The sequence below is a fragment of the Gracilinanus agilis genome, chromosome 1 (genome assembly GCF_016433145.1).
Source record: "Gracilinanus agilis isolate LMUSP501 chromosome 1, AgileGrace, whole genome shotgun sequence".
Taxonomy (NCBI): Eukaryota; Metazoa; Chordata; class Mammalia; order Didelphimorphia; family Didelphidae; genus Gracilinanus; species Gracilinanus agilis.
This window is the reverse complement of record NC_058130.1, coordinates 607,753,736-607,766,349: the sequence shown is the minus strand read 5'-3', so window position 1 is coordinate 607,766,349 and position 12,614 is coordinate 607,753,736. Positions and strand designations below refer to the sequence as shown.

Genomic DNA, 12,614 nt, shown 5'->3' with positions numbered 1-12,614 from the left:
CTCTCTCTCTCTCTCTCTCTCTCTCTCTCTCTCTCTCTCTCTCTCTCTCTCTCTCTACCTCTCTCTCATTTTCCCTTCCTTCACTCTTCCCAAATAGTAAATAAACCACCATAAAAGTCATCCTGACTTGGGTCTCTTTCATTAGGAATTGATATTTATTCAATTCCTTGACGACTACACTAAAACTCTTAAATATCCAATCCATTCATAATCTGTTTCCCCTTTTTTGCAAGGTACATATTTCCACTTCAACAAAACATAGAAAAAAGACTCATAGCTGATTTCCTGACAGCACACCACCTAAAGAATGATTTTTCCGATATGAATTTTTTAATGGGAAGTTTCTCCTCCAAGGGTCAAGTTCTTCCTATAGAAAATATTCTGTTTGAGGGCTGGCCAGAGTATACCTTCATCTGACACAGTTTAAGAATAAACAATTTTACAAGTCACTTAAGAATACATATGCATTGTTTTCTTTACACTCTTAACCTTCTGTCTTAGAATTGATACTAAGTATTGATTCCAAGGCAGAAGGATAGTGAGTGCCAGGCAATAGGGGTTAAGTGACCTGCCCACTGTCCAGGCCCAGCACTCTATCTACTGAGTCACCTAGCTGTCTCATTGTTTTCTAACATTGGGCTTTTTAGTAATGGCTCACGATACATTGGAAAGAGGATTGGCTTGGGAATAAGGACTCCTGGTTTCTAATCCTGTTTTTCTGTGTCTTCAGACAAGTAAGTCACTGAATTTCTCTGCACTCATGTAAAAAATAAGACTTCTCATTGTTTATCACTAGATAGCCTTTTTTTGTTTTGTTTTTATTTTTTATTAGAAAAATTTTCCATGGTTACATGATTCAAGTTCTTACTTTCCCCTTCACCCACCCCCACCCCACTCCTATAGCCCACATGCATTTCCACTGGTTTTAGTATGTGTCATCAATCAAGACTTATTTCCATATTATTGATAGTTGCATTGGTGTGGTTGCTTCCAGTCTACATCCCCAATCATGTCCACATCAACCCATGTGTTTAAGCAGTTGTTTTTCTCCTGTGTTTCCACTCCTGTAGTTCTTACTCTGAATGTGGATAGTGTTCTTTTCCATAAATCCCTCAGAATTGTCCTGTATACTATATAGCTATTTGTGCAACCTTCAGTCATCTAGTCTTCCTTCACAGATGCCTAACCTGGTGAAAGTTGGGCTTCAGTGAATATTGGTTGGCAGCTCAGAAGCTATAATTAATTATCATAACTTTGTGGGCACTCATGAGCAACCAAGCTTGGCTTTGTGGTATCCTGTTATCTTCCCACAGTGGGCACAGCTTGCTCACCCATATTTTAAAAAGACATTTAGTAAATGCCCCCACAGTGTCCTAGGTGCTAGAAAATATTTCCATTTGAGAGAAAAGACTTCAGACCAGCTAAGTGGCTCAGAGGATAGAGCCAGATCTACAGATGGGAGGTCCTGGGTTCAAATTTGATCTCAGATACTTCCTAGCTGTGTGACCCTAGACAAGTCACTGAACCCCAATTGCCTAGTCTTTACCATTCTTTTGTCTTAGAACCAATACTTAATGTTGACTCTAAGATGGAAGATAAAGGGTTAAAAAAAAGGGAGGGAGGGAAGAAAAGGAGGAGGGGGAGAGAGAGAGAGAGAGAGAGAGAGAGAGAGAGAGAGAGACAGAGAGAGACAGAGACAGACAGAGAGACAGACAGAGACAGAGAGACAGAGAGACAGAGAGACAGAGAGACAGAGAGACAGAGAGACAGAGAGACAGAGACCACTTGACTACCCTAACTTAAAAAAGCAACCAAGTCACACCAAGCTTCCTCTGCTCCAACTCCCAGCTGAGGCTTGAATGGCCCTGACTGCTTCCACACTTTCCCAATGGTAAACTGCTGGTCGAGTTGACCAGTGAGATCAATGCCTACTGAGCATTAGATACTCCAGAAAAGGGAGAGCCAAGATGAGAGAGCAGTCCCTGTCCAGGAAAAGAAAAGAGTCCTGAGGGAAAGAGCTTGTTACTGCACTGTCGCCTTTCTTATAAGGCCAATGATGTAATTCCTTCTGTGTCTCTGATTGGCCAGGCTTTGGCCCCAGTCCAGTCCCAAGTCCTGACTTGCAGACATAGCACCCCTCTCACAGAGACTCTAGTCCCTCTGTAAGTCAGGACTCCACAGCCGCCCAGCACTTTAGTTACAATACTTGCTGTTGTCCTGCCATTATACTCATGAGCTGGTAAGGAATTTTTGAATGGAATAAGTGGGTACAATTTATATTAAATTCACACAATCCTTCCTCTGATTCTTTGGGAGATTAATCACTCCATATATGAGGTCTATACATCTCAGGATTTTCTCACCAGTATGCATAAGGGCACAAAGATATACATTTCATAGAGAGTTTAACTACAATTTGGGTTTTCTTATATTAAAAAATGATTGATAGGTCCATTGACAAGGAGCCATTAGGAAGTATTCCCCTTTTTGGTACACAGGTTATACAATCAGGATAAAATAATTGTGCCTGGGAAGAACAAAAGAACAAAAGGCCCAATCCTCTCACAATTCAGTTCATTATCTCCAAAGGCTCACTCAGAGTCTCATGATGTAGTGTTTGATTTCTGGGGACATCCTCTATTGCTGTTATCTTTATAGTCCACTTGGAATCATGATGGGCCTTACAACATCTTCCCCAGGAGATCTGCTATCCTGATCCAGGTTGTTGGCAAAATCTTTTCCTAAAATTACTTTAAAAAGATCTTATTCTACAGACTTTTAGGATAACTTCACCATCCCCCCTCAAGAGGATAAGATACTCCCCAGGATCTAATCTTAACATAACCTGAATGTAACATAAATTAAATACTCCAACACAATGAATGTTCATTTATATCAACAATAGACTTGGCACAAGATATATAGCTGGGTTTTAGGTTACTGATCTAAGGAGGCATTAAATAATATATAGATCACTTCTCCCAAAAAAAAAAAAGAGGAGAGAAAAAAAAAGTTTCCATAACCATCAGAGAAAGAGCCTTTGGACTCTGAATATCAGCACATACTATCTTTCACATTAGTTTATTTACAGATTTATTTGGGGGGGGTGGTTTTATATAAGTATTCTCTTACAGCAATGACCAATATGGAAGTGTGTTTTTCATGATAAAACATATATAACCCAGATCAAATTGTTTACCAATCCAGAGATTAGGGAGGGAAGGGAGGAAGAGAGACAATTTGAATTTTATAATTTTGGAAAAGCATGTTGAAAATTGTTAATACATGTAATGGGAAAAATAAAATATCTTTGAATAAGAAAAATATTTATTAGGCATTAAACTGTGCTAGGCACTGTGCTAACTATTATGGATACAAATTTAATCAAGACAGTTGTAGTCCTCAAGGAACTCACATGTCTAAATAAGGAAAGATATGTGTGTTTGTGTGTGTGTGTGTGTGTGTGTGTGTGTGTGTATACAAATGTATTCAAAAATAAACTAACTCGTATGTGTAAGTACTAGACAAGCTGGAAGGATTTAGACAGGAAATCTAAACTCAGTTCTTCCTGACTCAAAATCTGGCATTCTAACCACTAGGGACAAAAATATTTTGGGGTATAGGGATAGATTAGTGAACTGTAGGCCTGAACTAGTTTGCATATATGTTGAATAGCATAATTGACTCAATTTTCTTTCCCCTGCCCTGCCATAGTTAGCCTATGTACAGGTATGAAATGTGTGCATGAATGTTTACACACAGAGCAATGACCCTGTCCTAAAACCCTTAATGGATCCACTATTTGTCATAAGTTCCTTTTTCTAAATATAGAATGGGGTGTAGTGAGAAAAGAATTCTAAACAACATAGGCTCTCTATTCTTAAGAGCAACTTGGAGTTTTAATAATGACATATGTCTCTTTTTGCCTCTTGGCAAAGATGGGGACACAAATATTTGTTTTACTAGTTCTTTTCTCAGCAATTTTTTGCCCATAGGGAAATAGAAATCAATCATAAATACTGTTTTTAGTTTAGCTTTCACTCATTTGGGATTCTGGCTTTCTACCAAGTGGCAAGTAAAGGAGAGCTCCCAGATTTTTGACTAAAAGTGACTACTTGGGGGGATAGTCCTTACAAATACTTACCCTCATCATCCAAGTGTTGACTGAGGAAGAACAATTTGTCCCAATCTCAGGGCACTGGTTTAAATTCTAGGACCTCAGCAAAACTCTGAAAGAAGAGAAATGCCCTAATGAAGCTCCATGGAATCCCTCACGTAGGGATCTCCACACATAGCAATTCTGAATTCTTTCCTTTTTCTTCTGTAACCTACTGCCCCATTCAATGTACATTCTGTTCTATAAACGCGGCTATACATTTTTGGTAATTATCTGTAAGATAAGATAAACTTCATGTAAAGTTTCTCTGTAAAACAAGATAAACATCATATCCTCCAAAGTTGATATTGTTACCCTGTCATGAATTAGGGGTAAGTGAAACACAACAGCTTTTAAAACAACTAACATTGCTGTGATGGGTGAAATCTGAAATAAAGAGGCCATCCAGGAGGTCATAATCCTTTCTCAGACTGGCTGGCTTCACTAAAAACGATGATGAGTGAAATCTGAAATAACTAAGGAAACAAAGGTTTGAGCTTTCAAGCATACCAACTTTTGCATGCCAAGTGAACAACAAATGGAGACCCAGCTTCTTTGGCTTAGCAAGGGACCCTGAATACAGGAGGAGTCAGACTTTTTTTTGCATTAAAAGAAAATAACAAGGTATAAACCAAGATACATTAGGTAACCTGATCATGAAGTGGAGACGAGATTAGAGGCTTTCTGATTTGGGAGGGGATTAGCAATTCTCTAAATTAATCAAAGAAGAGGTGTCCCAATCCCCACCCCTAAGTGTCTTATATTTAATGAAAAGGAACAAAGAAATAGTAACTGATTCATATGGGACAAAGTTTCAGATAAGACATATATTTTCGGATAAGACATATAATGAGATGTTTAATTGTGAGAAAACTCTTTGCAATTTGCAGATCTTACTGGGTTTCTGGCCATCATTATGTAGGTCCTTAGTAAAGGGTCTCTAAGGAACAAGTAGAGGTGGTCCAGCTTCCCAGCCATGCAGAACTAGGTTCAAAAAATGCAATACCGTTTTTTTACAATTTCCACAATTGAATCAAGTGTTCTCACGAGATAGAACTTGGACTAGACCTATAATCGAATGGAAAGGGGACTGAGCTAGATCTAGAATTGAGTCATGAAATGGAGTCAGTGTAGTGCACTCAATTTCCATACCCATACTGCAAATGAGTCAAGAAAGCCCTAGGAAAAATGGGGCTTGATAGTAATATTCAGTGCCTTATAGCATAATGACCTAACATGATAAATGAGGCTTTAGGAGGAAATAAAGGGTTAAGTGATTTTCTTTTTGAGTAGTAAATGTGTATTCATGAAATGACTGTCCAGGCAATGTTCTGATATTTAGGACCAATGCTGCTAACTTGGCAGGGCTGCTGTTTAAGCAAACAAACCCTGAGGACAACTGAACACCATTAACAGGAAACAGTGGGTTGCTGACACAGTTACCAGCCTCCGACAGGGAGAGAAAGCTAGCTGAAGTGTACAGTATGTGACTTTTAAAATAATCACGTTTCACACAAGTAATTTTATGTCAGCACTGGAATGTGGAGAAGCTTTGGTCCATCCTTGAATCTACCTGTGATAGGCAGCTTAGATGATGTAACAGGTTAGCAAAAGGCTAAGTGAAACCCCCAATAAACAAGCAGGCTTCCTTCTAAGGTTTATCAGAGAGGTGGAAAGACAGGAAGATATTGGAAAATGGAAAAACAGACAAAGGAGGTAGGAAGTACATCAGTAGAAAAAGTTCCCAAAATGCTTTTGCCAAGAGGACCATTTTAGATTATGGCCCAAAGTAAGTAAAACGGTTAGCTTGGGGGGCAGCTGGGTAGCTCAGTGGATTGAGAGCCAGGCCTAGAGACGGGAGGTCTTAGGTTCAAATCTGGCCTCAGACACTTCCCAGCTGTGTGACCTTGGGCAAGTCACTTGACCCCCATTGCCTACCCTTACCACTCTTCCACCAAGGAACTACTACACAGAAGTTAAGGGTTTAAAAATATTAAAAACAAAACAAAACAAAACAAAAAAAACAGTTAGCTTGGATCCTCTCAAAACGAAGCATTGCATCATTATTTGTTTCCTTATTATGAAGGATGGCATCATGGAAGCAATGGCTTTTTGTCCTGGCTCTTGTTATAACTCTCATTTTTGTGCTTTCTTAACAATCCTAAATAGCTGGTGAAAAAATGGGTTCAGAGAGCAGTACCTCAAATGCTGTTGAATTAGCAGAAGCCTGTGGACACATCATAAAAGGAGAGACTTTTCATTTTAACAAAAGTGTACTAAGAACTTCAGTCAATGTGACAATTTCAGCCAGCAACTGATTCAAGAATCACTCTATAACAAAATGTCTGTCCGAAAAAGTTGGGTTTCCTTTGGCCTCCATAACAGTTATACACAAAAATTTCAAAACCTTTCAGAGGTTCTTCAGGGAGGTTTACATACCCAAGAATGTTTACTGTTAAGTTCATGTAGATAAGAAGGCAGCCCTTGAGTTTTAGGTAGAAGGGAACAGTTCTGAACTGTTTCCCCAATTTTTCCTTGCCTCAAAGATGAAATACATTATACTGGAATATCCAGAATGTAGGCTAAATTGAACCATATGAGAGACTTTGTAACCTCTGAGGTTCAATAGAAGTAATTAACACTTGTAGGCAAGATTTTCTTTGAAGACTAGCAGGGAAATAATCCAGCATTTTAAAAGATTTAAAGGGAAAAATATCACCTCAGGAGTGCCACTTCTAAGTATGTGATTTGAGGAACACTAAATATTGTCATGGAGAACATGCAGGTCCAGTCATATTTTTTATTAACCAACCCCAGACATTAAAAGCCCCACCTCCCCACAATCTGACCATTACTTTGGCTCTGTTTATGTCGCCCTCACAAGGGAGTTTGTCAATTTTGTTCCCCAAGACCTATTAGTCATTGATTTACGTGAGTGGTCTAAAGAACACCTACAATCTTGATGAGCATTTCTGGGTGACTCTCAATAGGAATCCAGGTATGTGTGTCTTACATGCACTGGTACTTTGAATAAAGAAACAAGAACAAAAATGTTGAAAGCTTTATATTGTAGAAATGACAGATACTATACGGAGTGGTTACAGAAAACATGTCCTTATAGAATAAGACACAATCTCTTGTGGAAAAGAAATTTCTTAGCATATGTCTCTATAGAATATAATACCTATGTCAGGGTTTGATTCTGTCTTAATTTCAATTATTTCAAAGAATTTGGGAACCATTGATATGGAGCTGTAGACCTAATTCTCTCTAGCATGAAAACATTTAAAATTAGACATTAGACATCACTTCATGTCTCTCCAGTCTATCCTACACATTGCTGCCATAGTGATTTTCATAAGATCTCTCAGTCTGCTACTTGATAAATTCCAGTAGCTTCCCGATTGTCTCTAGAAGAAAATCTAAACTCTTCTGTTTAGTTTTTACAGCCCTCTGCAGCTTTGGACAGTGCATCTTTCCAGCCTCATTGTATTTGACTCTCTACACTCTGCAATCCAGCCAGATTGATCTCTGTCTTCTTCATATATGATAATCCATCTCCACTCTCCATACTTTGGTACCAGCAGTCTGCCATGCCTTGAATTAACACTCTTCTAACCTCCACCTTACACAATATCCCTTTTGAATACAAAGCTCTCACACCACCTTCGATGGGAAGCCTTTCCTTATTTGCTGGCATCTCCCATTCCCCACCCTCTCCCAACCTTGGCTAATGCTCTTTCTCCCAGGCTACTTAATAGTTATCTACCTTGTTTTCATTTTTATTCTCCTAATGTTTTTTCTGTATATACAAATATGCTTCTTGTCTCACCCAACAGAAAGTAAGCTCTGTGCAATTGGGAATTGTTTCATTCTTTGCATTTCCACCCACAGCACCTAGCACAGTGCCAGGCAGCTGGATGTTACAGAATGCTGGGGCTTGGTAGTAATAAAATGAAGACAGAGGAGGAAGAGAGAAGGGAAAGAGATGAGAGCGAGATGGAACGAGATGGGGGAGAGAAGAAGGAGGGAGAAAGATGGAGAGAGAGGAGGAAGATAGAAAGGAAGGAGAGAGATGGAGAGAAATGGGTATAGAAGAAAGAAAGGAGGGAGGCTGAAAGAGAGAGCTACAGAATGCTGGTGCTTGATACACTATACCAGACAGAATGTTGGCCTGGAGTCAGGAAGATCTGAGTTCAAATCTGACCTCAGATACTTATTAGCTATGTGAACCTGGGCAAATTACTTAAATCCCTGTTTGCCTCATTTTCCTCATCTGTAAAATGGGCATAATAATAGCACTATTTCCCAGGATTGTTGTGAGGATCAAATGAGATGATAAATTTTGTAAAATGCTTAGCACAATGCCGGACACATTGTAACACTATATAAATGTTAACTATTATTATTGGCACAGAGTAGGCATTTAATAAATTCTTGTTGACTGACTGATGATTCGGAAGTTTATGTGTTTGTTTTACCATAGCCTTTCTCTCCTCTGTTCTCAGCCTCTTGACCTCCATTTTGCAGAAATGTTTTCTTCTTTGAATATGTAGGTCATGTATGAAGTCTTTCTTTATTTCCTCTCTCCCAGTTGCTAATGCTCTCTCTCCCAGATTGCCAAACATGGAAGCGAGTATCAATAACAAAAGGGAATTTAAACATATCCTCAAAATACTTTAAGAAACTTGAACAAAAATGTTGCTGACTATACTATAAAAACTATGTACACTATGAAGTGACACATGGAATGGCTAGCTCTGTAATATATTTTTTCAAAAATCTGAGTTTCTGTTTTAGGGTATAGCATATTAAGTGATTTAGGAACCACTGGCACGTAGCTTTAGATGTAACCATTCTTTTACTCTAATGGCATTTACAATTAGATACTTAAGTTTAGGAATAGAATTCATAATTTGGTTATTTGATTTGAAGGTTTTTAGGACATCTTCCCTCAATGACCATTCCCCCCAAACAGTATCTGTAAAAATGAATTTGTCTCAATTTTTACCATCCTTTAAATGTGAAATTTTTGCAACAAAATGAACCCATGTTTTATAGTTTTAGACAAAGAAAATTTGTTGCTGAATATTTTTTCCTTATTGTGTTTGTAAATTTAGCTAGTTTCCAGTTGGTCAACCTACACTTAGTATAGAATATGTAGCCATGGACTAAAGAATAGTTTTTAGAAAGAAAATCCGTGATATGGGAGACCCCATAGGAAATGTGCAACTCCATATTGGAGCTAGCAAGTATTCGAGGCTGAATTTGAATTTAGGTTTTCATGACTCTGGGTTCAGCCACTCTATCCACTGCCCCTTAATAAAGAGAGGCATTAATTAGGCAGAAATGAGGAAAGAAAACATTCTGTACAAAGAGTCTAGCTTTTCTCAATTCCATAGACGTGAGGATGTACAAGAAAAGAAAAAGCAGGCAAAAAACTAATTGCCCAATTTGTCTGGAATGCATAATAAGGCATGGTGGGAATTAAGTTCAGAAAGACAGGTTGAAGTCAAATTGTGAATTGCCTTCCATACTGGACTAAGGAGTTCATATTTTATTCTATAGACAACAGAGAGATAAGCATGGTTTTGAACAAGAGAACGACAGTCAGAAGATTGATGTGGCAACTGTGTGAAGGATTCAACAGTGGAGAGCCAGGAAAAAAGAAATATACAATTTAAGAAGTTATTATAGCAGTCCAAGTGAGCAGTCCAAGTGAGCAGTCCAAGCAGTCTAAGAGTCTAGTCTAGGATAGTTACTAGGATATATCAATAAGGATAGATAGATATGAGAGCTGCAATGGAGGTAGAATTGACAAAGGTTTGCTACCAATTATAAGTATAGATAGAGGTGGTAGAGAGGGCTGAAAAGAGAAAGAAAGTAAAGCTATTGTAACAAATAAGCATAGTTAAGCATTTGTCCCTCTTCACAGAGGCAGCAAAATGGTACAGTAAGTAGATCTAGCTTTGGGACTTAGAGTTCAGGAAGACTGGAGTTCAAACTCAGCCTCAGACATTTATTTATTATGTGACCTTACACAAGTCACTTAATCACTGTCTACCTCAATTTTCTCCTCTGTAAAATGAGATAATAATAACACCTACTTCCTAGGGTTGTTGTGAGACTCAAATATTGCAAGGATAATACTTTGCAAATTTTATATATGTGTATATATACACATATATATATGCCAGCTAACCAAAGTCTTAACATTCCATCTATACCAGCCTGCTTCATGCTATACAAATGGTGTTTTTTTGTTTAATATTATTATTATTATTATTATTATTGGTAGTAGAAGGGAAACTATGACCTAGGTTTCTTTCTCATTCTACACCCTTTCCAGGCTCTGTGATTCTGAGGTTTTTTTGGTTTTTACTGAAATTGTGATTTTATTGGAGCTTATGGTAAGGCATTTCCTTTACCCTTGCTGTTCATTATTTGTCTTGTAATTTATATATTTAGGTAGTATCTTGGGGCACTGAGAGATTAGGTATCTTGTCCAGGGTCAAACTTTCAGTATGTGTTAGGGTCAGGGGGTAAGCCTAGATCATCCTGACTCAGAGAAGTTAGCCAGCCCTATCCATTATACCAGGCTTCCTTTCTTTAAATTTGTAGGAATAATTTGTATATTAAGTGTGTCAGTTTTGTTTGTATTGTTATATGCAATTCCAAGAAACAAGGAAACATTGTTAGGAAGAAATCATGACTCAGTGATGCTTTTAGAGAGTGGTAATAGCTCAGAAAGAGTTAGGAGGAGACATTCTCCACAAAGATCCAGGACATCTTTTATTATAGTTGTGAAAGGTAATTTTTATTCCCTTTGTCTGTTTTAAGTTAATCAATCAAAAGCTAAAAGTACCCCTACTTAACACTTAGTAAGTCACTAGCAAAGAAAGTTCATGCCCTAAGAGGCCACAAGCACTGCCCTGGTGGGCAGTGCTAGGCAAATTGGGAGGTTGTGAAGTGGGAGAGACAGGAAATGACATTGAGAAACTGCTTATAAAAAGCCAGCCCAAGGACTCCTGAAGAAGCATTTTAGGAGGAATTTGGTTAAAGAGGAGGCTTTTTCTGCAATACATTCAGCTCTAGTGAGTCAGATTGAAAAAGCATCCTGTGCTGCATAGATTCAGTGTTGTGACTCGAGTTAAAGGAAGAGGCTTATGCTGGTGAGACTCTTCTTGAAGAGGCTACCAGACTTCCATGTGGGATAGGAAATATTTTCTACTTCCCTCATACATTTCCCTCCTTTAATATTTATATTAAATTAAATTAAATTATTAAGAGCTACTAACAACTTTTTGACTTAAGAAGTGTTGTGTGGAGATGCAAAGCATGGGGATTCCATGCTTTGCATCTCCACACAACAGAAGTTAATTTTATATATGATGACCACAAACTCTTTTTAAACTATTATTATTTTTGTACCAAATTTTTAATTACTACATTTGGCAACCAATCTAGCTCTAGCATAAGAAAATGGGCTGAGACAATAGACGGAGACAATAAACAGGAAACAGACATCTTCATTCCTCTGACTGCCATCCCTAAATGGAAGACCAGCAGAGCAGAAGCACGATGAGTCCCTAAATCAACCCCCATAACTGTTACCCAGTCTCACAAAAATCTCAGGTGTTACTATTCAGTCCTTCACTCAATATCTCTATCTCTGTCTCTTTTTGCTCCAACCACTGCCTTTCTTCAATCTCCCTCCCTCTACTTCCCCACCCCTCTCTTTCAATCTCCCTCCTTTCTTTCTTTTATCCCCTTCTCTTCATTGTTCTCATTCCTTTCTGTCTTCCTCCTCTGACTCCATCTTTCTCCCTCCTCCTTTTCTCTCCCTGACTGTCTCCATCTCATTCTCATCTCTCTCCCTTCTCTCTCCTCTGTTTATATCTTTCTTCCTCCTGTCTCCATCTTTTTCCCTTCTCTCTCCCACCTGCCTCCATCTCTCACCCTCCTTTCTGTCTTCCTCCTCTGTCTCCATCTTTCTCCTTCCTCTCTCTGCTATCTCTCTGACTCATTCTCATCTCTCTCCCTTCTCTGTATCCATCTCACTCCCTCCTTTCTCTCTTCCTCCTCTCTACTCTTTTCTCCTTCCTTCTCTCTTTTTTCTCTTTCCCTCTCCCCCACCTTTCAAAGTCTCCCATAAAATACAATTTCTATGCAGATTAAACCATTTTCTTATTTAAATTTCTGAAAAGAACCAACCCCATTCATTCTGCTTCCTTCCCTTACTTACCTTGGCAAACAAACATCCCATTTCCTGGTCCCATATGCTCTCTTCCACCAAAATGGTCTTCTGTGTTGATACATTAAGCTCATCACACATTTCCAAACAAGAGTCAAAACTTAGACTGAAGAAAAATGAAGTAATTATATAATGAGAAAACTTTAAGATTAGGGGAAAGTGCTTCTCATGGTATTTTTTTTGCAAAGGTTCAATGAGCACAGA

General features: G+C 38.4%; 1 pseudogene; it reads left to right on the top strand.

Annotated features, from left to right (window-relative positions):
- LOC123254670 overlaps window positions 1-12,614 on the top strand; it is a 47,459-nt pseudogene that overhangs the window by 16,265 nt on the left and 18,580 nt on the right.